Raw genomic sequence first — 27,743 nt, forward strand, 5'->3', positions numbered from 1 at the left:
AGGGACTCTCAAGAGTCTTCTCCAACACCACAGTTCAAAAGCATCAATTTTTTGGCACTCGGCCTTCTTTATGGTTCAACTCTTACATCCATACATGACTACTAGAAAAAGCATAGCTTTGACTAGATGGACCTTTGTCAGCAAAGTAATCTCTCTCCTCTTTAATATGCTGTATATCTTGGTCATAACTTTTCTTCCAAGGAGCAAACGTCTTTTAATTTCATGGCTGCAGTCACCATCTGATGTGATTTTGGAGCCCAGGAAAATAACGTCTGTCACTGTTTCCATTGTTTCTCCATCTATTTGCCATGAAGTGATGGGACCGGATGCCATGATCTTCATTTTTTGAATGTTGAGTTTTAAGCCAGCTTCTTCACTCTCCTCTTTCACTTTTATCAAGATGCTCTTTAGTTCTTCTTCACTTTCTGACATAATGGTGGTGTCAACTGCATATCTGAGGTTATTGATATTTCTCCCGGCCATCTTGATTCCAGCTTATGCTTCATCCAGTCCAGCATTTCTCATGATGTACTCTGCAGGTAAGTTAAATGAGCAGAGTGACAATATGCAGCCTTGACGTACTCCTTTCCCTATTTGGAACCAGTCTGTTGTTCCATGTCTGGTTCTAACTGTTGGTTCTTGACCGGCATACAGATTTCTCAGAAGGCAAGTCAGGTGATCTGGTATTCCCATCTCTTGAAGAATTTTCCACAGTTTGTTGTGATCCACACAGTCAAAGGCTTTGGCATAGTCAATAAAGCAGAAGTAGATGTTTTTCTGGAACTCTCTTGCTTTTTCTATGATCCAGTGGATGTTGGCAATTTGATCTCTGGTTCCTCTACCTTTTCTAAATCCAGCTTGAACATCTGGAAGTTCCCGGCTCATGTACAGTTGAAGTCTGACTTGGAGAATTTTGAGCATTACTTTGCTAGTGTGTGAGATGAGTGCAATTGTGTGGTAGTTTGGCATTACCTTTCTTTGAGATTGGAATAAAAAGTGACCTTTTCCAGTCCTGTGGCCACTGCTGAGTTTTCCAAATTTGCTGGCATATTGAATGCAGCACTTTAACTGCATCATCTTTTAGGATTTGAATTAGTTCAACTGGAATTCCATCACCTCCACTAGCTTTGTTCCTAGTGATGCTTCCTAAGGCCCATTTAACTTTGTGTTCCAGGATGTCTGGCTCTAGGTGAGTGATCACACCATCATGGTTCTCTGGGTCATGAAGATCTTTTTTGTATAGTTCTTATGTGTATTCTTGTCACATCTTCTTAATATCTTCTGCTTCTGTTAGGTCCATACTGTTTCTGTCCTTTATTGTGGCCCCCATCTTGCATGAAATTTCCCTTGATATCACTAATTTTCTTAAAGAGATCTCTAGTCTTTCCCATTCTATTGTTTTCCTCTATTTCTTTGCACTGATCCCTGAGGAAGCCTTTCTTATCTCTCCTTGCTAGTCTTTGGAACTCTGCATTCAGATGGGTATATCTTTCCTTTTCTCTTTTGCCTTTAGCTTCTCTTCTTTTCTCATCTATTTGTAAGACCTCCTCAGAGAACCATTTTGCCTTTTTACATTTATTTTTCTTGGGGAAGGTCTTGATCACTGCTCCCTGTACAATGTCATGAACCTATGTCCACAGTTCTTCAAGCACTGTCTATCAGATCTAATCCTGTGAATCCATTTGTCACTTCCATTGTATAATCATAAGGGATTTTATTTAGGTCATACCTGAATGGTCTAGTGGTTTTCCCTACTTTCTTCAATTTAAGTCTGAATTTGGCAATAAGGAGTTCGTGATCTGAGCCACAGTCAGCTCCCTGTTGTGTTCTTGCTGACTGTATAGAGCTTTTCCATCTTTGGCTGCAAAGAATATAATCAATCTGATTTCAGTATTGACCATCTGGTGATGTCCATGTGTAGAGTCGTCTCTTGTGTTGCTGGAAGAGGGTGTTTGCTATGACCAGTGCGTTCTCTTGGCAGAACTCTATTAGCCTTTGCCCTGCTTCATTTTGTACTCCAAGGCCAAATTTGCCTGTTACTCCAGGTATCTCTTGACTTCCTACTTTTGCATTCCAGTCCCCTATGATGAAAAGGACATCATATTTTTGGTGTTAGTTCTAGAAGGTTCTTGTAGGTTGTCATAGAACCATTCAATTTCAGCCTCTTCGGCATTAGTGATTGGGGCATAGACTTGGATTACCGTGATATTGAATGGTTTGCCTTGGAAACAAACAGAGATCATTCTGTTGTTTTTGAGATTGCACCCAAGTACTGCATTTTGGACTCTTTTGTTGACTATGAGGGCTACTCCATGTCTTCTAAGGGATTCTTGCCAGCAGCGTAGATATAATGGTCATCTGAATTTTGTCTCCATCGTTGTAGCACTTCCAACTTCTTCAAAGTGTTTTAACAAAGGGAGCCACAGAAATATGAAAGTAAACTAAACAACCTTGGGAAGAGGATGTAAGTCTTACAAGTTGAAACAAAAGTCAAATGACATAAAATAACAGGAACGAAAGTGAAATGAACAGCCCCCACCCCACCCCAACCCGGACATACACCCACCACCTAGAGCTTACTAATTAAACTGAAAGAGAGACTCTCTGAAGTAAGAGGGAGGATGGGAAAAGCATGAGTCAATATCCACTTTTTTCAAACTTTTTCACAATAATGAATGAAAAGATTCCGCTCCAATTTTATTATTAACAAACGAACAGCCGCCCAGGTTCAATCTCTGGTTGGAGAGCTGAGATCCCACAAGCTGCATAGTGTGGCCAAGAAACAAAACAATACAAAAGATGAAAAGAAAAAACAAAAATGAAGAAAAAGAATTAAATGTACTCATTAATCACATAAAGGCAACCAGCAGAACTTTAAAAATGACTACAGAAATCACGGAAATAGCAGGAAAGGAGGGGGAAAGGAGACTAAAAAAAGATCGAGATAAGTGATTCTCAATTCTGGTTGCTCATTAGAATACCTGGGGAAGATTTTTAAACCCTGATGCCTATACCACATGCCAGAGCAAATAAATCCAACTCTTGGATGGGAGTCAGACATCAGAATTTGTTAAAGCTCTGGATGGGATTCCAGCATGTGGCTAAAGTGGGAAGCACCAATTTAGAGCAAAAGATACAAGATAGAAAGGAAAGAAAACAGCAAGAAGGTATGAAGAACAAGAATATCACCCAAAAGTGAAAACAGAATTCATCACAAACAAGTTATATTCTAAGTAGAAATATGATCAAATAATATATTAAAAGAAAAAGACTCTCAGGCTGGGTAAAAAAAAAAAATCAAAGCCCAAGGGCCTACTAGATAGAACGGAGAACTCTATTCAATATTCTGTAATAAACTAAATGAGAAAAGAATTTTAAAAGAATATATATATATATATATATAAAAGAATATATATATATATATAACTGAATCATTCTGCTATATACCTGAAACTAACACAATATTGTAAATCTACGATACTCTAATATAAAATAAAACTGAAAAATCAAAGGCTAGACTTTATTTGCTGAGTGCCGAAGAACGGATGCTTTCGAACTATGGTGTTGGAAAATACTCTTGCGAGCCCCTTGAATAGCAAAGAGATCAAACTAGTCTTAAAGAAACCAGTCTTAAAGAAAATCAACCCTGAATATTCATTGGAAGGACTGATGCTGAAGCTCCAATACTTTGGCCACCTGATGCAAAGAGCTGACTCATTGGAAAAGACCCTGATGCTGGGAAAGATTGAGGGCAAGAGGAGAACAGGGCAACAGAGGATGAGATGGTTGGATGGCATTGCTGACTCAGTGGACATGAGTTTGAGGAAACTCTGGGAAATGGGAAGCCTGGCATGCTGCAGTCCATGGGGTCACAAAGAGTTGGACACAACTGAGCAGCTAACAACATTCTCCAATATAAAACAAAATTGAAAAATCAAAGCCTAGCATTTATTTGCAAGTCGCAAATAAGTTGCACAATGAGTTATTTTAAGGAGTATTGTACACACTGCTGTATTTAAAATGGATGACCAAAAAGGACCTACTGTGTAGCACAGGGAACTCTGCTCTATGTTATGTGGCAGCCTGGAAGGGAGGGGAGTTTGAAGGAGAATGGATACATACATATGTACGGCTGAGTACCTTTGCTGTTTACTGGAAACTATCACAACACTTAGCCAGCCATGTATGCATGTGTGCGTGTGTGCATGATCAGTCGCTCGATCAACTATACTCCAATACAAAATAAAAAGTTTAAAAAAAACAAACAAAAGAGCATTGTATTCAAAGCCAGAATATCTGAAATCTAAAACTGAAGATCTCACTTGAGGCTATGTGATGTCATGCAAGGTACCTCCTCTCTTTAAGCTTCCACTTTCACAGCTGCAAACCGAGGACCTGGCATTCTTCAGGAGAGACTGCAATGTGTTAAGAAATGGGGAAAAGTGCTCTAAACTTTAGAATACCCAGGCCTTGCATCTCAAAGTGTGGTCCACAGACCAGCCACATTGGCATCTTTGAAGAGCTTGTAAGAAATGCAGATTCTGTACCCACTCCAGACTCACGGAATCAGAATCTATATTGTAACAAGAGTCCCCTGGTGATCTGTGTACATATTTTTTTGGCCACGTGGCATGTGGGATCTTAGTTCCCCAACCAGGGATCGAACCGACACCCCCTGCATTGAAAACATAGAGTCTTAACCACTAAATGCCAGGGAAGTCCAATCTGTGTCTATCTTAATGTTTGAGAAGCACCACTCTAGATGGATATGTGACCTTCCCTGAGTTAACTGTGATTAATTCTGTAACCTTTCCAGAGTTACAAAGACAAGAGTTGTTGCCTGTTCTTGCCATCTCCTTGCCTCTGGCTCCCTCTACTCAAATGCCCTCCCCCTACCCTTGTCTAGCTAACCCCTCATTGATCTTTGAGGCACAGTTTAGATTAAGCCTCAAGAAATATTTCTGAAAACACCCACATATATACCTCCCTGCTGGGTTACCTGCCTTTCCTGTGCTTCTCTCTATCAAAATCTTCACCAGCTATAATGTATAATTTTTGGTTTACATGGCATCTCCCATAAGTGTTTTTTCCAAACAAACAACTTTTTATTGAAGTATGATTGGTATACAATGTTTTCTACGCAAACTGATTTAGTTCTATATATATATATATTCTTTTTCAGATTTTTCAATTATAGATTAATATAAGATATTGGCTACAGTTCCCATACTTTCCAGTAGTTTCTTATTGTTTATTTACTTTATATATATTAGTGTGCTTCTGTTGATCCTAAATTTCCAGTTTATCCCTCCCTACCTTCCACTTTGGTAACAATTAGTTTGCTTTCTATGTCTGTGAATCTATTTTTATTTTGTAAATAAGTTCATTTGTACATTTTTTAAACTCTACATATAAGTGATATCATGATATTTGTCTTTCTCTGTCTGACTTACTTCACTTAGAATGATAATCTCTAGGTCCATCCATGTTACTGCAAATGGCAATATTTCATTCTTTTTTGTGGTTGAGTAATATTCCATTGTGTATATATACCACTTCTTCTTTATCCATTCAACTGTTGATGGACACTTAGGTTGCCTCCGTGAGTGCTGCTATGAACACTGGGATGCGTGTATCTTTTCACATTGGAGTTTTCCTCTTTTCTAGATATAAGTCCAGAAGTGGGATTGCTGGACCCTATGATAACTCTGTTTTTAGCTTTTGAGGAACCTCCCTACTCTCCTCCATAGTGGTTGCAGCAACTTACATTCCCACAAACAGTGTAGGAAGGTCCCCTTTTCTCCACAGCCACTCCAGCTTTATTATCTGTAGACTTTTCAATGATAGTTACTGTTAACTTTTGAAGGGCATTTGAGGAAATGCCTACAGTGTGCACAAGATTCTTGAATAACCAGAACTTACCACAGAAACCACCTGTATTAATTTCCTATGGTTGCTGTAATGAATTATCACAAACTTGGTGGCTTAAACAACAGAATTTCATTCTCTCACAGTCCTGAAGGCCAGAAATTGGAAACCAAGGTCCAGGCAGGGTTGCTGTATGGGAGGATCTGTTCCTTGCTTCTTCCAGCTTCTGGTGGCTCCAGGATCACTGCTCTGTGGTCACACTGAATCCTCTGTGTGTCTCTCACAAGGACACACCACTGGATTTGGGGCTCAGGCAGGTAATTCAATATGATTTCATCTCAAGAAGCTTAACTTTACTATAATCTCTTTTTCCAAATAAGTTCAAACTCACAGGTTTTTGGGATCAGCACTTGACTCTGTCTTCTTGAAGACCACCAAGGAGCCTACTGCACCATCTCATAGTAGGCATCCCCAGAAATGTCTGCTGTGTTAATGCAGACCCATTTTACAGATGCAGAAACTGAGGCCAGGAGTGTTTAAAAACAAATCAACAACAACAATTGCAAAACCTTCCCCAGCATTGAGACAAACACATATGTCTGTCCCCTGGATGTTTGTCCCTAATATACACAAGAGCTCCCACCCATATCAGGTGAAAGGTGTTTACTGCATACACACCATGTGCCAATCATAGTCAGTGAAGTTGCTCAGTCATGTCCGACTCTTTGCAATCCCATGGACTGTAGTCTACCAGGCTCCTCCATCCATGGAATTTTCCAGGCAAGAGTACTGGAGTGGGTTGCCATTTCCTTCTCCAGGGGATCTTCCCAGCCTGGGGATTGAACCCAGGTCTCCTGCATTGCAGGCAGACGCTTTACCATCTGAGCTACCAGGGAAGCTATCCATCTGTGAAATCTCCTTTGTTCAATAGGCCCAAAGGGTAGACTCTTTTTGTTACCATTTTTTCAGACAGGGAAACTGAGCTTTGGTTAGATAAGTATGCTCAGTCGCCCAGTCATGTCCAACTCTTTACAATCCTTTGGACTGTAGACTGCCAGGCTCCTCTGTCCATGGAATTTTCTAGGCAAGAATACTGGAGTGGGTTGCCATTTCCTCAGCACGTGGACTCTTAACTGCTGCAGCCCCTGGGAAGCCCAAGAAATGGGTCCAAAATCTCAGAGGTGGATTCAAACATGAGAGCCAGGATTTGAACACATGGCTCTCTGGCTCCATTCACACACTCAGCAAATATTTACTGAGTGCCCACCACATGCCAGGAGTGACTAAGTTCAAGATGCACACTTTTCTAGACTTTATTCTAAGCACAGGTTCAGAGAAGTTAGTGACTAGCTCTGCTCCCTGTTCCACGCCTGGCCCTCAAAGTGTCTTGGTTTTACCTTCTCAAAGCACATTTTGCCCCTAAAACTTCAGCTCCTTCCCAAGATCATCAGCAACATCATTCTGCCATCCCATAAACCACGGTGTTGTGATGAGCTCTCTCGGAGCCGAGGACCTTTAGAGTCAGGAACACCTTGATAAGTTCCTACGAATGAGAACACGAGGATGTGACATTATCATGTTGCCCCCTTGCATGCCTACAGCTCATGCCTTGTTGACTCCATGGTCGACTCCTCGCCTACCTAACAAGGATTTGCTGAGTCCCCTAGGCACCAGATGGCATGCACGTTTAAGTGAGCTGCTCTTTAGTTGCTCAGTCATGTATGACACTTTGTGACCCCATGGACTTCAGCACTCCAGGCTTCCCTGTCCTTCACTATCTCCCAGAGGTTACTCAAACTCATGTCCATTGAGTCAGTGATGCCATCCAACCACCTCATCCTCTGTCGTCCCCTTCTCCTCCTGCTCTCATCTTTCCCAGCATCAGGGTCTTTTCTAATGAGTTGGCTCTTTGCATCAGGTAGCCAAAGTATTTGAGGTTCAGCTTCAGCATCAGTTCTTCCAATGTTTAAGTGAGAGGCAGATACAAAAGAAGGTCAGATAGGTTAGTAAGGTACAGTCCCCGGTTAAAGGAAGTTAGAGCCCACTGGACCATTCAAGCCATGGACAATGCTACAGGCATAACCCCAGTTACAAAGCAGGGTGGCGTCAAAATAAAAATTTGTCTTGGAGACCCTAGAAGTGGAATTTGAACTTGGCCTGAAAGGCTGCTTAGATTTCTACAAGCAGAGATGATGAAGGAGGTGTTTGGGTAGTAGAAGGGAAGGGTATTCTTGAGGAAGAAAATGAGAGCATTTTGTTCATAAGAACGTCAGTACTGGAACGAATTTGCTAGAATATGGCTTGCAAACCCAAGTGCCTACAGGCAGGGTTATTGGACAGCTGGTATGAACCAGTATGATAGATTTACCAATTATTCAAGGTCAAATTTAGCCTCATCGGGCTATTACAAGCTTTTATTATTTGGTGCCTGGGGGCATGAAGGTTGTTAAATATATTGAGTATCACCCTTGATACAAGAATTAGGAAAGAAAAATGAGTGAGTGAAATAGGACAGGTGTAAAATAGCAAGACAGCAGCCAGAAATATGAATAAGTAGACAGACACATTGATGATGATAATGACCATGATGATGATATTGGTGATAATGATGGAGGAGAGAAAAAGAAAAAGAGAAGAAGGGGAAGGGAAGGAGGGAGAAAGGAAAGGAAGGAAAGAAAGAAGGAAGGAAGGGAAAAAGAAAGAAACGAACAGTTAGCTGGATGGATGGATAGATACACGGAGCTAGGCATAATACCTAGTTACAAAGCAACACATGAAAAGCCAGAAAGCATAACGTCAAGTGAGGGAAAATGTAAGAGCAGAACAAAGTGAAAAATATGAGACAATGTACATAAATGAAAACATAAAAATATTATACATTATTTACTGAAACATAGACCTATATGTAAAAGTTAAAAGCAAATCTACTTGTAAGAGAAAGCTATGAAAATCTTAGAAAACAACACAAGAGAAAAATTTCACGGCACTGGACTTGACAATGATCTCCTAGAAATGACACCAAAAGCAAAGGCAACAAAAGAAACCACATAAATAGATTATATCAAAATCAAAAACTTCTGTGCATCAAAAGAGATAAGCAACAGAGTGAAAAAGTAACCTATGGAATGGGAGAAACTATTTGCAGATCATATATTTGATAAGGTGTTAATGTCCAGAATCTATAAAGGACTCTGAAAACTCAACACTTTAAAAAAAAAAAAAAAAGAACAAGAAAATTCAAAAATGGGCAAAGGATTTGTACATACATTTCTCCAAAGAAGATACACAAATTACTAATAAGCATATGAAAAGATGTTCAACATCACTAATCATCAGCGAAATGAAAATTAAGACTCCACCTTTGGGCATCCTGGTGGCTCAGTGGTAAAGAATCTGCCTGCCAATGCAGGAGACATGGGTTCGATCCCTAGTCCAGGAAGACCCCACATGCCGCAGAGAAACTAAGCCCTTGCACCACAACTACTGAACCTGTGCTCTAGAGCCTGGGAGCTGCAACTATTGAGCCCACTCCCTTACTAAATGTACCAGTTACTAAAGCCTGCTCACCCTAGAACCCGTGCTCCTCATCAAGAAAAGCCACTGCAATGAGAAGCCCACACACTGCAATGAAGAGTAGTCCTCACCCGCAGCAACTAGAGAAAAGCTGGCCCCCAATCGCCATGACTAGAGAAAAGCCTGGGCAGCAAGGAAGACCCAGCATAGCCAAAAATAATAAACAAAAAAATTTTTTTAAAAAAAGAGCCACATTCATGCCCATGAAGATGGATACTATCCAAAAAAGATGGGGTGGGGGACAGAAAAATAACAAGTGTTGGCAAGGAAATTGGAACTCTTGTGCATGGCTGGTGGGAATATAAAGTGATGCAGCCACTATGGAAAGCAGTATGATGGTTTCTCAAAAAATTCAACATAGAATTATCATATGATCCAGCAATTCCACTTCTGGGTATATACTACCCACCCCTACCCTCAGACCCTGCCAAAAAAATAAAAGACTAAAAGCAAGGACTAAAACAGTTTTTTGCACACTCATGTTCCTAGATGCATTATTCACAAGGAACTTTTGTTCCTTTGTGGAAGTAACAAAATGTCCATCAACAGATGGATGGATAAACACCAGTGCAATATTTATTTATGATGGAATAATCAACCTTGAAAAGAAAGGAAATTCTGACGCATGGAATGAACCCTGAGGACATTATGCAATGTGAAATAAGTCAGTCCCAAAGGACAAATACTATATGATTCCACTTATATGAGGTGCCTAGAGTAGTGAATATATAGAGATAGAAATTAAAATGGTGGTTGCCAGGGGTTAGAGGGAGGGAATGGGGAGTTAGAATGTAATGGGTACAAAGTGTAAGTTTTGCTAGATGCAAAGCGTTCTGGAGATGAATAGTGGTGGTGACTGTACAATTAATGTCAAACTGTTAAATCTTGTTACGTAAATTTTACAATTAAAAATAAATAATTTTAACTATTTACTGTTAAAAGGTAACATATTGTAATCAACTATACTTCAATACAATAAACTTAAAAAAAAATAAAGTTTAAAGATATTAGAACTAGGTATAAAAAGAAAACACACAAAATTCATGACTATAAAGGGACTTCCCTGGTGAGCCGGTGGTCCCAATGTTTCCACTGCAAGTGGCAGCAGTCCAATCCCTGGTCAGGGAACTAAGATCCTGCATGTCACATGGTGCACCAAAAAAAAAAAAAGTGACTCTAACTCCCTGATTGGAAGAGGGTGGGATATAACACTGGGAGATGGCATTAGGGAAAGACTTTTTTCCCTCTTTTTTTATTTTTGGCACTTTTTCTTTATTTTTTTTTTTACTTCTAGCTTATTTTTAAATTGAAATACAATCAATTTACAATGTTGTGTTAATTTCTGCTGTACAGAAAAGTGATTCAGGAAAGACTAGTTTCAACATGACCATTAACATATTGGTTCTGATGCTAAATATACATATCTATCTGAAGAAATATGACCAGAAGTCAACAATTATTCATTCTGGGTGGTGGAAAGCTGGGTGATTGTTACTTAGTTCTTTGTCCTTTTCCTCAAACTAGAAAGTAGAATGAAGAAGAAAAAAATTGGGAGTTGGGGGAGACTTCAGTATTATGACTTTGCTAACAGTCAAATCTCTGTGCTCTGGGAACAATAGTCATTTATTTCTAGGACTATTTAAACCAACACAGGTAATATCTAAAAATTTTCCTGGTATAATTTCAGCTTACAATAGGTACGAGGCAAATATTTGTGAAAGGAAGGGAGGGAGGGAGGGAGGAAGGAAGGAAGAAGGGAAGGAGGAAGGGAGGGATGCTTGCTAGGTAGTTTAGGGCAGAGGCCTGCATTGACTGGGTATCAGATTAAGTGACCACTTGACTATGGCCACAAAACCCTTTTCCTCCATAAGATAGTGGCCTGTGCCTCTTTTCAGGTTCCAATATGTTCAGCCCTCCCTCCTCCCTGGGTTCCAACAACACAGCCTGAGAATGCAAACAAATGAGCCACTAATTTTCAGGACATTCTCAATTTCTTGGCTGGGTCCCTGCAGCAGCTGAATATTAAGCATATTAACTCTGACCTCCATGCACAAATTCCTTTGTATTGGCTGCAATAATGAACTTCTCAAGCAAGACAATTTTCCCAAGGCTTAAATGTCTGTTCTTGTCCAGTGGGTGACAACCACAAGCCCTGAAGGCAGCCAGTTAATTCAGAGTTGTCTTTCTAAACAAGAATGACCACACTCCACTGTGGGTGGTGGGAAATTCAGACCAGGCAACCTCCAGGCTGGCTCAGGATGGATACTGCCTGGAAAAACACATCTCTCTATCCTTAACCTACCCATAATCCTATACCTAATCCAAACCCCTATCCCTAACCTTAAAAGACTGTGAGAGCCCTGTTATCTAAACGTTTGTGCACGCTAAGTCACTTCGGTCTTGTCCAACTCTTTGGAATCCGATCCACTATAGCCTCTACCGGGCTCCTCTATCCATGGGATCTCCCAGGCAAGAGTACTGAGTGGTTTGCCATTCCTTTCTCCAGGGGATTTTCTCAACCTAGGGATTGAACTCAGGTGTCCTGCATTGCAGGTGGATTCTTTACCACCTGAGCCACCAGCAACAAATCCCACTTTTGCTTAAAACAACAAAAACCTTACGAACTCACGGTTCTCAATGAGACGTACAATTTAGAATTAAATTTCATTTGCCTACAACTAACCTCAGGGATTCCAATTCAGTAGGTGTGGGTATGGTCCTAAAAACCACATTTTAAAAAAGTTCCTCTAGAAATTCTAAGTTCCTCATAAAGCCCACAAAAGTCAATACATTATAAAACTGTATCTTGCGAATGAAAATCCAAACCTCTTCTTTCTTTCTACCTTCTCTCCTTCCTTCAATTAGGCAAACAGGTATTGAACATATAATGTTAGGCTTCCCTGGTGGCTCAGTGGTAAAGAATCGGCTGCTAACGCAGGAGATGCAGGTTTGATCCCAGGAAGTCCTTTCTTTTTAATAGTGTGAGCACCTGGACTAAAGGTAGCAAGCTCTTTTGGGTGATTTTTAGAAGGCAAATGGTAAAGGACCAGAGCACTGAAGTTAGAAAGAGACCTGGCCTTGAATCTCAACTCTGTTTCTTAGCTTTGAGTCTTTAGACAAGTTTCCTAATGTCTCTGGGCTTTAATTCCTTCATCTGTAAATACAAGATAAAAAGGACCTCCATGGATATCAGCCATGAAATGACAACCTACTCCAGGATTCTTGCCTGGAGAATCCCATGGACAGAGGAGCCTGGCAGGCTACAGTCCATAGAGTCGCAGAGTTGGACATGACTGAGTGACTAACACTTTCTCTTTCTTGTCCCTTGGGCAGACACGGGTTCAATTCAGGACTGTCTGAGACTGAATTCCTCAGGTGCCCACAGGATGAGCCAGGAGGCTCTGATCACGAGCTCTCTCTCCATCACAGCTCCTCGGCTGGCTGGCTGGCCTCATTGACCTGTCACATCATCAGGAGACGAGCTCCAAGTCTCCAGCAACCTTTGATTCTCACTAAAGTTTCAGGTCTCTCCCCTCTGTGCTTTTGGATGCTGAAACAGACCAAGCAGTAGCAGAAACTGAAGAGGGACCACGTCTCCTCCCAGAGAAACGAAGAGCAGACACCGCATACTATTCATACCCGCTACCAAGGTTCACCTTTTAGCACAACATTCATCTTTTTTGTCTCTTTCATGAAAAGCCCTTTTCAGGAGGGAAGCATTGCAGCTGCTTTTACAGGACTGCACCCGTCTCCTCTGGAGAAAAAGGCGAGTTCAGACAGCTGTAGCTGTCTTTGTGTTTCTTCATCCTTCGGGTGGGCTGGGGCAGGAAGGGGAAGCTTGGAGGAGCGATTGGTGGGTGGAACTGCTCCAGCACATGGCAAGGCATGGAAGGTCCTAAAAATCCCACTGCAGGCTGGGCGGCAGTCATGTGGAGAGTACCCAGGGCCACAAAGAAGGCTCAGCCACCGCCCTTTTGATGTGGCTGAAAGGACATCTTAACAAGGCTTAAAAGCTTAGTCGGGTTGCCCAATGGCTCAAGTAGTAAAGAGTCCACCTGCCAATGCAGGAGATTTGAGAGATGCAGGTTCAATTTCTGGGTCAGGAAGATCCCCTGGAGAAGGAAATGGCAACCCACTCCAGTATTCTTGCCTGGAGAATTCCATGGACAGAGGAGCCTGGTGGGCTACAGTCCACGGGGTCGCAAAGGATCAGACACAACTGAGCAGGTGTTGGGTGATAGAAAAACCGAGCCATCAATTTCTCTTTTTTTCAATATTTCGTTTATTTATTCACTGATTTGGCTGCCCTTGTCTTCACTACAGCACATGAACTTCTCTAGTTGCTGTTCCTGGGCTTTCTGGCTGTGACGCATGGGTTTACTTGCTGCACAATACGTGGGATCTTAGTTCCCTGACCAGGGATCGAACCCACAGCCCCTGCATTGGAAAGCAGATTCTTAAACTTAATATAATCTTACTATGGGCTGGGTGCTTAGTTGCTCAGTCATGTTCGACTCTTTGTTGTTGTTGTTTAATTATTTATTTTAATTGGTAGTTAATTACTTTACACTATTGTAGTGTTTTTGCCATACATTGACATGAATCAGCCCCCATCCTGAACTTCCATCCCTCTTCCCTCCCCATCCCATTCCTCAGGGGTGTCCCAGCACACTGGCTTTGAGTGCCCTGTTTCATGGATCGGTGTTCGATTCTCTGGACATGACTCTTTGATCCGACCCAGGGATCAAACCTGCATCTCTCATGTTTCCTGCGTTGGCTGGATTCTTTACCACTGCGCCACCTGGGATGCATCCACTGATTCCACTCCTAGATAGCTACCCAAGACAAATGAAAACTTATCTCCACACAAAGACTTGTATGAAAGTACTCAGAGTAGCATTATCCATACTATTGCCAATGTGGAAGACACTCAGGTGCCCACTAACAGGTCAGTGGAGCGGTCGCTCCATCTGCTGCTGATGTTGTTCAGCCAATCAGTTGTGTCTGACTCTCTGCGACCCCTTGGGCTGTAGCATGCCACCTACACCATCTGTCCCCGTCCCTCACCATCTCGCGGAGTTTGCCCAAGCTGATGTCCATGGAACTGGTGATGCTGTCTAACCATCTCACGGAATATTATTCATCAATGGAAAAATGAAGTATTGATACCTGCTACAACAAGCGTGAACCTCAAAAACAGCCTGATACACAAGACCACATAGTGTATGATTCCATTTGATACTAAATTTGCCAGAATAGGCTAATTTACAGGAACAGAAAATAGATTAGTAGTTGCCCGGGGCTAGGAATGGGAACAAGAATAGCATTTTACTGGGGCAATGAAAATGTTCTAGAACTGCATGGTGGTGATAGTTGTTAAGTTTACTTGGGGAAAAAAAAAAAAAAAACCTAGGGGCTTCCTTGGTGGCTCAGTGGTAAAGAATCCACCCACCAATGCAGGAAACACGAGTTTGATCCCTGATCTAGGAAGATCCCACGTGCCATGGAGCAACTAAGGCCGTGCGCCACACCATTGAGCCTGTGGTCTAGACCGCAGGAGCCACAACTACTGACCCCACGTGCCACAACTACTGAAGCCCCTTGCACGCCCTAGAGCCCACGCTCTGAAACAAGGGAAGCCACTGCAATGAGAAGCCCATGCACGGCAACTAGAAAAATGCCCGAGAAGCAACAAAGACCTAGCATAGCCCTAAATAAATAAATAAAGCTATTTTTTTTAAAATCTAAATCATACATTTAAAATAGGTGAATGTTATGCTATGGTAAATTGCACCTCCATGAGCTTAGATTTTTTTTAAAGTCACCAAACATTCAGATTATTTTTACAAAACCTAATGATGTGTGTATGAGACACCCGGGGAATTTGCTGCTGTCACCCCATCCCTAAGCAGGAGTCAGGGAAAGGAATGATGCCAATATGGGGCTACCCCTGAAAGCTGAAAATGAAACATGGCGGGGGGGGTGCTGATGCCCAAAACATTGGGTACGTTTTTACAGTGGCTTGATTTTTAGAATCCTGAAAAGCTCATAAATATCACATGACTTTGGAATCAGAAGCGCCAGGTCAAAATGGCCACCTGTATCACGGAGTGCATGTCACAGCCTAATCTGTTCCATGTCACCCAACACTTGCTGCTTAGCGCACCCAGGGAGGTCCTAGTCCATTCTGGACATGACAGTTTGGAAAGCATATTGAAAAGTTGACTCTACCCAGGAAATCTGTTCTCCAGCCCAGGTTCATGAGAGTCTCCTGTGATATCAGCAACTGTGCTGTGAGCTGTTTCAAATCATGGGGAAAAAAAAGTGTATAAGCGACTTGCTTAAAAAAAAAAGTTTGGATCAGAGTCAAGATTTCCCCAGTGGTAAAAGAGCAATCTCTTTCTCTCCATCAACTCCCTAGCTCCTTCTGCTGAAGTTCACTCCATTTTAAAAGTGTTACATTATGAACATTTCCCCAGAGATTAATAAGCACACCTTCCTATGTGTCTTGCTCTGAAGGTAGACTTCTTTGTCAGCTTTCCTTGTCCACCTTCTTAAATAGCACTTCCTCCCCCAACTCTCATCTGCTCATCCAAATTTTTTCTTCTTAGCTTTGATCACCACCGGATACATTCCATGGGGCTCAAATGGCAAAGAATCTGCCTGCACTGCAGGAGACCTGGGCTCAATCCCTGGGTCAGGAAGATCTCCCGGAGAAGGGAATGGCTACCACTCCAGGCAGTGTTCTTGCCTGGAGAATTCTTGACGTAGCCAAGAGCCGGACACCACTGAGCAATTAACACTTTCACTTCTTTAACATATTACAGACCATTGTTCCGTTCGATGTGCACTCTGAGAAGTCCAGGACTCTTCCTCTTTTCTACCAGCTGAGTTCCAAGTACCTTGTACAATGTCTGGTCAGTGAAAAGTGTTAGGATACTGTCAAACTATAGCTGAAAACCTCAATTCCTTGAAAAAAATCAAATCAAACCAACTCATACCTGTAGAACCTACTACATGTAAGGCTTCTGCTATGCCATATTAGACTCCTATTCATATCCCTACTTTCCAAGCTGATTTATGATAACTTAAGATCAAAGACTATTTATGTGCCTCAAAACACTGCCACTGTTCTCATTTATCCCCACTCAGTCTCCCAAAATGATCTACTGGCTTTTGGTTTCACCTGCCACCATTCATTCTCCAGTGCAATGTCATGCCATCGAAGGTTCTGATGACCTGGCCCCAACCTACCTGGTCAGCATCATCTGCCAGAATTATTCCTTGACCCCAGTGTGGCTCTCATACAAGAAAATAATGCAGCCACAGTACCTGCATCTGGCGGAACAATCTTTCACCTTGTGAATTCTGGACCCTATTACCTGTCTACACCTTGGCGTCCCATCTAATTATTTGATTTTTGCTAAATCTAAAGTTCAACTCTGATCATTTTATAAGCATTTATTATTTCTATTCACTCCATCACTTACTGAACATTTAAATGAAAGCAAGATTTGCCATAAAACCAATGAATGAATATTACAAAGTAGAAACAGACTCACAGGTACAGAGAACAACCAGCAGTTACCAGTGGGGAGATGGGAGGAGGGGCAAGAAAAGAATGGGGATTAAGAGGTACACACTACCATGTATAAAATAAACAAGCTACAAGGACATATTATAGGGCAGAGAGAATACAGTCAATATTTTATAAAAAAAAAAACTTTAAATGTAGTCTAATCTATAAAATATTGAATCACTACGGTGTACATCTGAGACTAATACAGTATTGTAAGTCAGCAATACTTCAATTTAAAAAAAAAAAACTGGCCATTTAAAAATGCCTACTATGTGAAGCACAAATTTCCCTTGCAAGTGAGAAAACATATTTAAGCTAGCTCAAGCCAGAGCAAGAAGAGAGGGAGAATTTTTTTTTTTTTTTTTTGGTTTATGCAACTAGAAATGTGGAGGTATGACAGGACCCAGAAATTCATTATGACCAAAGCTCTCTCTTTCATCTTCCTTCTCTTGGTTCTGTTTCCTCTGGTTGGGCCTCATTCTCAGGAAATCCTTTCCCACCAGGTGGCAACAAGAGCTCAGTGTTTATATGTCCCTTGGCACCCCTCAACTTGGAAGGCTGGAAAGTGCCTCTTCATGATATGTCTAGCCAAAGTCCCAGGGCAGGCATGGATTGGTCCATCCAGGTCACATGATTTCCTGTGAACCAATCCATGTGACCAGAGTCATGACACTGTCCCTGGAGCTGGAGATTATGGTAAATCTCATCAAAACTGAGCTAGCTGAGGATAAACAAGGTTTCGGTGCCCAAAGGAAGACAAAGCTGCCCACCACACTTAATTCCTATCAGGCACCATACATGCATCACCTCACTAAATCAGAAACCCTCTGGGTAGGTATTATTATTCCTTAATAAAGAAAGTGAGGGACTTCCCAGGTGGCTCAGTGGCAAAGAATCTGTCTACCAAGGCGGGAGATGCGGGTTCAATCCCTGGGTCAGGAAGATCCCCTGGGAAGGGAACGGCTACCCACTCTAGTATGCCTGCCTGGGAAATCCCATGGACAAAAGGGCCTGGTAGGCTACAATCCATGGGGTTGCAAGAGTCAGGCATGACCTAGTGACTAAACAACAACACGCACCACATACTCTAATGAAGAAAGTGAGACTCAGAAAGGATAAACAAGTCACCCAAAGCCACAGAGCTAGTAAGTGGAAGAAGCGAGGTCTGACTCAGGATCTTAATGCACACCAAACTCACTTCTGCCCACAGGCTCTGGGCTGGGCCCAGAAGATACAGCGATGAAATATACACAATCTGTGCACACGAGAAGCAGGCGCACTAGTGTACAATTATGATATGATGTGATAACACGTGATATGATTCACACCAAAATCTGGGAGGCAATAGAACTTCGGAGCCAAGAGATCAGGCTCTTGAGTCATTGAAAACTGGGTTCTAATTTCAGCCCTGCCACCGATTTCCACATCTGCCAAAAGAGAAGCGGGGAAGGGCTGCAGGGATGAAGGCAAAGAAGCAGAGGCAGAGCCGTCCGTACCTGTGGAAATAGGGAGATCAGGGTATACAGAGGAAGCAAACCCTGGTAAGGCGCAAGAGTGATGCGTGTGCAACCAGAAGCCAAATGATGAAGACTTTCCATGCCGATATCCAAGATGGTGCGCTCAAGTTCAGTTCCACATTTCCCAGCCTCCAAGCTCCGTATTCTGCACCAGGCAGTGCCAAGTTTTCAGTAAACCCAGGAGGAGCTGGGCAACTTGTAAGGATGAGTCTTCTCAGCCGCTGGCAGCTCTCTTCAGCAGCTGAGCTTGATTCCTCCTGACAGCACAAGCACTTGCCATGCCCAAAATGAAACTGACTGCTTAGAAAGTTCAGCTCCCTTTCTCAGCTCTATTTTCTCTCTCCCCAGACTTGCAGCCATTCTGTTGGCACAAGCCCAGACCTTCCTCCTCCAGAATCTCCCCACAACGAGTCTAATTGGGATGCTGCGGGAAGCCCCGTGGGGACAGCCTGCCCATCCTCCCTCTAAGCTTCCCTACAAGAAGCTTTGCAAAAATAGGAAGCAGGAGCCAGGGAGACCGGAAGACCTGTTGTAGTAAGCAAGGAGCAAGGAAGCTGGTGGCCTGAAATGCAGTTCAGATAGGACCCACTTGGGACTGAATGCAGTAAGCAACAATGATAATAGTGCGTCTCCTCCAGTCTTAGACACCTTCGATCCACAGATCGATCTGCAGATGCATGGTAGGTTCAGAAACACTTTTTGAGATAAAAAAACCTAATCACCACTATTGATACTATGTATAAAATAGATTACTAATGAGAACCTATTATATAGCACAAGGAAATCTACTCAATGCTTTGTAGTGACCTAAATGGGAAGGAAATCCAAAAAAGAGGGGATATATGTATACATATGGGGCTTCCAGGTGGCTCTAGTGAAGAATACACGTGTCAGTGCAAGAGACACAGGAGACTTGGGGTCAATCCCTGGGTCAGGAAGATGCCCTGGAGGAGGAAATGGCAACCCACTCCAGTATTATCGTCATGAAATCTCATGGACAGAGGAGTCTGGTGGGCTACAGTCATGGGGTCGCAAAGAGTTGGACATGACTGAGCATGAACACACACATACCTATACGCGTCGCTGATTCACACTGGTCTATAGTAGAAACTAACACAACATTGTAAAGCAACCATACTCCAATAAAAAAAAATTTTTTAATTCTTGTATTCAAGGTCATTGCATTTGTACTTTTATGAATATACTTCATCATTTTAAAATGTGGAATAGAAAAAGGAAGCATTGGCAATAAAGAAACACAATTACTCTGCTAGCTGTACACTCTTACAGTATATTTTTAAAATGTTAATAATATTAAAAACATCAGCATCAAGGAAAGACAACAATTAAAAATAACTTACTGAGCACGTAGAATATAAATTGTTCTTCTTTACAAATTCTAATTTTGGTTCCTATATTTTCTTGATGCTAAGCATTTCTCATGTTCTAACCAATATCTATCTTCACAAAAGCCCAAAGAGGTAGTGCTTATGCCCATTTAATGAAAAAGGAAACTGAAGCTCAATTAAATTCAGCAATCCACAGTGGCATAACTAGTGAGCAATGCAGTGGGAACTCAAATTAAGGTCTGTCTGAATTAGAGCCCATATATTAAAAATCAGTTTCATTGAGATGTAATTTACATACCACAAAATTCAGCCATTGTAAGTATACAATTCTATGGGGGACTTTTAGTAAATCTGTAATATTTGAATCATTACTACCCTCTAACTTTAGACACTTCCAGCACCCAAGAAGAATCTGAGCCACAGGGAAGCCCTCCTCATGGCTACTTGCTCTTAATTCTTGCTCCCACTTCTAGCCTCAGGCAACCTGATCTACTTACTGTCTCTATAGAGTTGCCTTCTCTGGATATTTCATAATGGAATCATACCATAACTAGCTTATATATCTGGTTTATCCCATTTAGCATAAGGTTTCTGAGGATCACTCATGTCATAACAGCTCAAGTATTTCATTCCTTTATATTGCTGAATTGTATTCCACTGCATGGATATACCACATTTTGTATATCCATCCATTGATTGATAGACATTTGGATTAACTCCACTTTGAGGCTATTATGAATAACACTTGCATAAATATTCGTGGATATGTCTTTGTGTAAACATATGCTTTCATTTCTCTTGGGTAGATTCCTAGCAATGAAGTTGCTAGGTTGTATGGGAAGTTTACTTTAAGTAACTGTCAAACATTTTCCAAAGCCACTACACCATTTTACATTCCCATCCATAACCATACTGTTCACTATTAACATGTCTTACCTTGACTGAACTTCAGACATGTCTGAGAGTGTGAACTGGTGAGCTAAGCCCCTTGAGACAATGAGACAATGCTTTCACATGAGTCCCTTGCAGAAGAGCATAGGTTGGGGATAATGATGAAAGCAAGAGACTTGGATGACCTGAGAGAGAGAGAGAGATGTGGGGATGATGCAAGAACCAGGTGCATGGGCCCTGGAGCAGTCTAGAGAGGGAATGAACAGAGAAACTGAAGGCTCTGGTTTCATGAGACATTTTAGTGTAAAGCCAAGCAGGATGGTCTTGGAGCTCAGGTAGTAGATTCTATCTCAGAATTGGGGAGAGACTACTTCTCACGACTCTGGAAACTTCAGAGTTGGAAACTTTGTGAATATCAGGACACAGAGTCATGGGTGGTGATTCAAGGGCACCAGCACCACGAAGCACCCTCAAGAGCTTCTTAAATCACAAATAATTGTCATTATGAGGCCAAAGCAAAAGAAAAAATCATCGCAGACACTATGAAAGGAACGCAGCAGACAAATGCAAGTACACAGTGAACCTGCCATGAGAAATCTCTACAGAGAGAACGTTTGCATGGGCAGAAGTCTGTGTGTGTGAATGATGATAACAGTCAGAAAATGTGAGCAATCTCTGCCCCTGTGACTCCATCATTCCTCAAGGCTGAGAATCCTGGGAAGACTGGGTCACACATGATGTACGAGAGGGGAGCTGATTCCCACTGGAGACTCCTTGCTTTGCAGATGCAAGAGCAATAAGCTTCCTTCCCATCAGCCAAAGCTTCTCCCACTCACATGCTCATGAGACATTAAAGATACTATGTGGCCCCAGATGTGCAATAAGTCATCCAAGAAAGATAATCATGTCCCTCTAGACATCATCTAAACTCTATAAATCAGGCTCAAAGGAGATAAATCATCAAACTCACACAGGAGAAATCTTTAAAGAGGGAGATTTCATCCTATCCCAGAGAAGCTTAAGGGTGAAAAGAAGGGGGATGGGGTCTTGGTGGGTGTATTCCTCAATGTATGGCATGAGCTTTGAAGTCTGACACATCTGTGTTTCAATCCCAGCTCTGCCACCAACTAGTCATATGACCTTGGGTAAGTTGTGCTATCTTCTAGCCTCAATTTCTTCATGTTATAACTGAGAAAACTACCTTGCAGGCTATTGGGAGAACTAGAGATAATGTAGTCAGACACTTATGCATAGTAGGCCTTCAAGAAAAGTAGAAATAAGAAAAGATAGGGACTTCCCTGGCAGTCCAGTGGTTAAGACTCTGCACTTCCAATGCAAAGGGCACAGGTTCAATCCCTGGTTGGGGAATTAAGATCCCACATGCCACGTGGTGCAGCCAAAAAAAAATTAATTAATTACTGGATACTTAAAAAAAAAAAACATTTAAAAAGGGCATCATTATATGAATAGACTATCAGAAACTGTCTGTTCCGTCTGCCAACCCATGACCTATGTCCCTTAAGAATGAAGTGTGGAAGTTGACTTAGCAATTTATCCTTTAAATTAAGATGACTTTTGGCCCAGGGAGAATAATAATTATTTTTCCCTGAACAGTGACTGCATTGGATGCCATATTGATTGGGGATTAGCAGGGACAAAACAAGTCATGGAGAGTGAATTCTCCCCAAAAGTCAAGGGGAATCAGTGGCGCATTACAGTGACAGAGAAATGGAGATAGGGCTAGGGCAGAGGGGAGTCAGGAGAGAGGACAGAAAGGGGAAAGCCAGTTACGACCTCATGGATGAAATGCTTCCCAAGGCCCAGCCATGACCCTGACTTTACGGTGTGATCAACTTGACCAAGAAGGCTGAACTGGGGCATCAGATGGGATGGAAGGGAAATCTCTCCTCTGTCTCTTGCCCCTAATAGTTCAGAGGGGCAACAATGGCCACCATGGACTTCCTGGCCCTGAGACCCACCTGAGAACAGATGGACTTGGAAGAGACAGAGAAAGGATACCCCTGGGACACACAGGGCAGGTCAGAATTCTACCAAAATAGCAGTAATTGTAATTTCCTCTGAAGCCTGCTCTGGCCTGGAGATTGAGCCAGGGGCACGGAGATGCAAGAACACACTGGAGGAGTGGTAACTGGTCATTTATTGGTCACGGCGGACACACGAGGTTCTGAGTCCCAGGGACAAGCGTGGGAGCTCAGACACACTCAGCCCCAGGTGTGCTACTCAGATGTGCAGCCTCAACCTCAAGGGATGCAAACCCGGCAGACTTCAGGGAGGAGGAGAACAGGCAGGATATATAAATCAGTCAGGTGGACCTGGCCCAGAGTGAGCTGGGAGCACACACCCGACCTGCAAGAGGGAGCCATTCTCAGCATCACCGTCACCCATGCAGGAATTTGGGTCTGGTGTGGCCAGATTCTCCCCATGTTTTCATGAGGAGCCCAAATCTGGAATTTACTCTGAAATCTTTCACTTTTCAAAAGCCATCAGTTAACTTAAGACATTTTTTATTCTATATGCAATTATGTTACTCAAACAAAACGCAATTGCTGGCCGGACTCCAGTCTATAATAATAACCCTAACCCTAACTGTAACCCAGTTATTTCTCTGTTTTTAAGGACTTGTATGCTACTCTTTTTCCTAGAGTGGAAACTTCAGGAGGGCAAGCATAAGCTTGTAACCTCTCAGTCTCTGGGGTAGCCCTGAGGACAGGGTTAGACCTGGGGTAGGAGTGAGCCAAGTGAGGACCCATCATTGCTATCAAGCTACACCTGCAAGTTGCATGCATGCTAAGTCATTTCGGTCATGTCCGACTCTTTGCGACCCCATGGACTGCAGCCCATCAGGCTCCTCTGTCCATGGAATTTTTCAGGCAAGAATACTGGAGTGAGCTGCCATACCCTTCTCCAAGGGATCTTCCAAACTCAGAGATTGAACCTGGGTCGCTTACATTTCCTGCATTGGTCAGTGGGTTCTTTACTTCTTGTGCCACCTGGGAAGCCCATCTGCAAGGTATGAGAAGCAAAGAGGGGGCATTCACCTGTATTTGTGCTGGAAACTTTCTGCTGATACTCTTTGTTTTGCATGGTATTTAAAAAAGACAAGTTGAATTACTAGCAAACTTAGAAAACCTGGAAGACCTGATATTAAAATCTGCTTTTGAGTTCTCCTGAGAAACCGCCTCTGGGGTACTGAGCTCCCTTTCCTGTATTCCCAACAACCAGCTGGCGAGGATTAGCATCCATCTCTTAAAGACCACTGTTCCTTCACATCAGTCCCACTTGCTGTTGCATCATAGGCTGACCCCCATCAACTCCTGGGTTCTCATCACCACTTCCAGCTGTCCAGGGAAATGGTCCAGGATGGGAGGCTTGGAGGTCCACCAGTGGAGACCCCAGGCTCTCCAAACTCCTGGATTTTCCCCAGCTCAAATACTGTAGCTGAGGAGGGAGTTATCAAGTACAAGTCCGATCATGGCCCTTCTCGGCTCAACATCACCCAGTGCTCCAGCTCACACAGGGCAAAAGGCAGAATCCTCTGAAGAAACCACAAGGTCAGAGACAACTGTCCCCCCCCCACCATTGAGATGTTGTTCAGTCACTCAGTCATGTCTGACTCTTTGTGACCCCATGGACTGCAGCACGCCAGGCTTCCCTGTCTTTCACTATCTCCCGGAGTTTGATCAAACTCCATGAGTCCATTGAGTCGATGATGCCATCCAACCATCTCATCCTCTGTCGTCCCCTTCTCCTCCTGCCCTCAATCTTTCCCAGCATCAGGGTCTCTTCCGGTGAGTCAGTTCTTCACATCAGGTGGCCAGAGTACTGGAGCTTCAGCTTCAGCATCAGTCCTTCCAATGAACATTCAGGGTTGATTTCCTTTAGGATGGACTTCCCACTTCTCTTCCCTGTGCCTTCTGCTTCAGCCATGCAGACTCCTCACTGCTTTCAGAATGCTCTGAGCACCCTTCTGCCTCAGGGCCTTTGCACTTGTCACCTCGCTCCCTGGGCACTCTCCTCCCAGACACCTCACTGTTCATTCCCTCACCTCCTTCTGAAATGTCACCTTCTCAATGTTGCTGGCTCTGGCTACCCTATTTGAAGTCAACAACTATATTCCCTACGAGCAAGCCCTGTCACCCACCCTGTTTTAATCTTTCTCCATTGTTCTTACCATCTCCTAATATAATAGATTATTTTATCTACTGATTTTATTTTGGCTGTGCAGGTCTTTATTGCGGCACATGGGCTCTTCATTGCAGCACACAGGCTTTTTCTAGCTGTGGCTCATGGACTCCACAGTTCTGGCATGAGGACTTAGTTGCCCCATGACATGTGGAATCTTAGTTCTCCCATCAGGGATCAAACCCACGTCCCACACATTGCAAGGCAGATTCTTAACCACTGGACCACCAGGGAAGTCCCTATAACATAAAATTTAGCTATGTATTAGGTTTATTACCTATCTCCCCTCTTCTATAGTGTCCCACTACATTAGGGAAGAGATGTGTGTGTGTGTCAAGAGATTTTCTATGTGTCATTACCCAGATCAGAGGTCAACACACTTTATCTGTGAACAGCCCAATAGTAAATATGTTAGGCTTTACGGGCCATATGGTCTCTGTCACAACTACTCAATTCTGCCATTGTAGCATCAAATCAGCCGTGGACAATACATAAATGAATAAATGTAGATATATTCTAATCACGCTTTGATAGGCAGCAGCTGGATTCAGCCTGTAGGCCATAGTTTGCCAACCCCGGATCTTAGAACAATGCCTTACACACTCAAGAAATGACTAAGACTCCATCCTTCCCATGCTGGGAAAGATTGAAGGCAAAAGGAGAAAGGGGCAGCAGAGGATGAGATGGTTGGATGGCATCCCTGACTCAATGGGCATGAATTTGAACAAACTCTGGTGAAGTGAAGGACAGGGAAGTCTGGCGTGATGCAGTCCAGGGGGTCCAAAGACCATGCTCCCAGTGCAAGGGGCCTGGATCTGATTCCAAAGAACTAGATCCCACATGCCACAACTGAAAGAACCCGCATGCCACACGATGATCAAAGATCCCACAACTATGACCAGGGGCCATGAAATAAATAAAATTAGATTTTTTTTTAAAAAAGAAATGTTTCTTGAATAAATTCAGCAGCTTTTAATGTCAGTCTCTTACACACAGACACACACACACACACACACACACACACACACACACACATATGCCATTTCCTTTTAGCTAACTACTGTTCACTTACTCCTCATAGCCAGCCCACTTTGCAGATGAAGAAACCAAAGCTTAGAGAGGTGAAGAGAGCTGTCCAACATCACAGAGCCTGAAGGGGCAGAGCCAGGCCTATCAGAGCGGGGCCACTGACTCCAGAACCCCACTGGGAATTTTATCCAGCTCAGCGCTGAGCTCCACTCCCAAGGCAGCAACTGCCCCCCGCACAGAGCGGATGGGAGCCCAGAAGTGGTCCTCGAAGAGAATCTGGACATTCTGCCCTGGGCATCCCACAGAAGCCATTGAAGACCTTTAGGTTCATTCTGGATGCCTCATTCTCTGAGCCCCCTTCCTCACTGTGGCCGAAAAGTGGTTCCCACACTCTACACAGGGAAAGGCTTCCCTCTCACTTTCAGAGAACAAGATTCAGAACTGAGGGAAATTCTAGGGGTGGGTTGGCCCCTGGAGGAGAGCATAGAAACCCACTCCAGTATTCTTGCCTGGAGACTCCCATGGATGGAGGAGCCTGGCAGGCTTCAGTCCATGGGGATGCAAAGAGTAGGATACAACTGAGTGATTAAAACACATGCTTGCACACTCACGCGCACGCACACACACACACACATACACATACGGGATGTCAGCACACAGAGAGAAGACCCCAAGAGGGCACAGCAAGAAGGGGCTATTTGCAAGCCAAGGAGAAAGGCCTCATAGGAGACTAACACTGCGCTCACCTTGATCTTGGACTTCCAGCCTCCAGACTTGGGAGAAAATTAATTTCTGTTGTTTAAAGCCCCAGTCTATGGCACACTGTTATGGCAGCACTGGCAAGCTAATACAATAACCCTGGGTGGAATGGTGATTTTTCAGTTATGAGAAAAAGAAAAATGGACCTGATTTATTAGAGATACAAAATGTAGCATTTACAAGTAAATCAAGGAAAGCAAAAATTTAATAAAAGAACAAACGAAATTCTGTTAGGATTTAAAATCCTTTTTACATTAATGCTGCTATTGTGGTCAGTCGTGTTCGACTCTTTGTGACCCCACAGACTGCAGCCCACCAGGCTCCTCTGTCCATGGGATTCTCCAGGCAGGAATACTGGAGTGGGCTGCCATGCCCTCCTCCCGAGGATCTTCCCAACCCAGGGACTGAACCGTCATTTCTTGTATATCCTGCATTGGCAGGTGGGTTCTTTACCACTAGTGCCACTGGGGAAGCCCCAGTTTGTTTATACACAAACCCAATTATCTATATACTTTATATTCCTTGAAAAAAGGAGGGGGCCACTTCAAACCTGTCATAAATGCTTAATAATTCCAAAAAATGCATATTTCAAAGTTTAGGTTCTTTGGTGGATAAACCGTTGTCTGGAACAGTGCCTTTTAAAAAAGAAGTTCAGAGAGCACCACTCAGGACCAGCAAGTGAGAGAGAAACAGAGACTCCTTGGTTTGCTGGGGCTCTAATGGGTTTACGGCAGCACAGAACAGCTAATCCTGAATTAGTTAAGGAAAAGGATATTGGCCGTTAATTATCAGAGCTGGCATTTATGGATGCCAATGACACACCCGGGATTCATTTGGCATCTTATACACATTGTGTCTAAATATTACAAGACAGGCAGTGAGGAAACCGAGGTTTGGAGAGACTGCCACTTGTCTGAGACCATTGTTGTTCAGTCGCTAAATTGAGTCTGACTCTTCTGTCCTTGGGGATTTTCA

The 27,743-nt window shown here is 43.0% G+C and overlaps 1 protein-coding gene and 1 non-coding gene across 4 annotated transcripts in view; both read right to left on the bottom strand.

Annotated features, from left to right (window-relative positions):
- Positions 1-27,743, bottom strand: part of SHISA9 (shisa family member 9) — a 528,232-nt gene that overhangs the window by 292,031 nt on the left and 208,458 nt on the right. The gene's annotated exons all lie outside the window — the stretch shown is intronic.
- TRNAC-GCA lies at positions 6,693-6,764 on the bottom strand. The gene has a single exon. It is a non-coding gene; the product is annotated as a tRNA-Cys (tRNA).

Source organism: Cervus canadensis, chromosome 32 (assembly GCF_019320065.1).
Source record: "Cervus canadensis isolate Bull #8, Minnesota chromosome 32, ASM1932006v1, whole genome shotgun sequence".
NCBI classification, from domain to species: domain Eukaryota; kingdom Metazoa; phylum Chordata; class Mammalia; order Artiodactyla; family Cervidae; genus Cervus; species Cervus canadensis.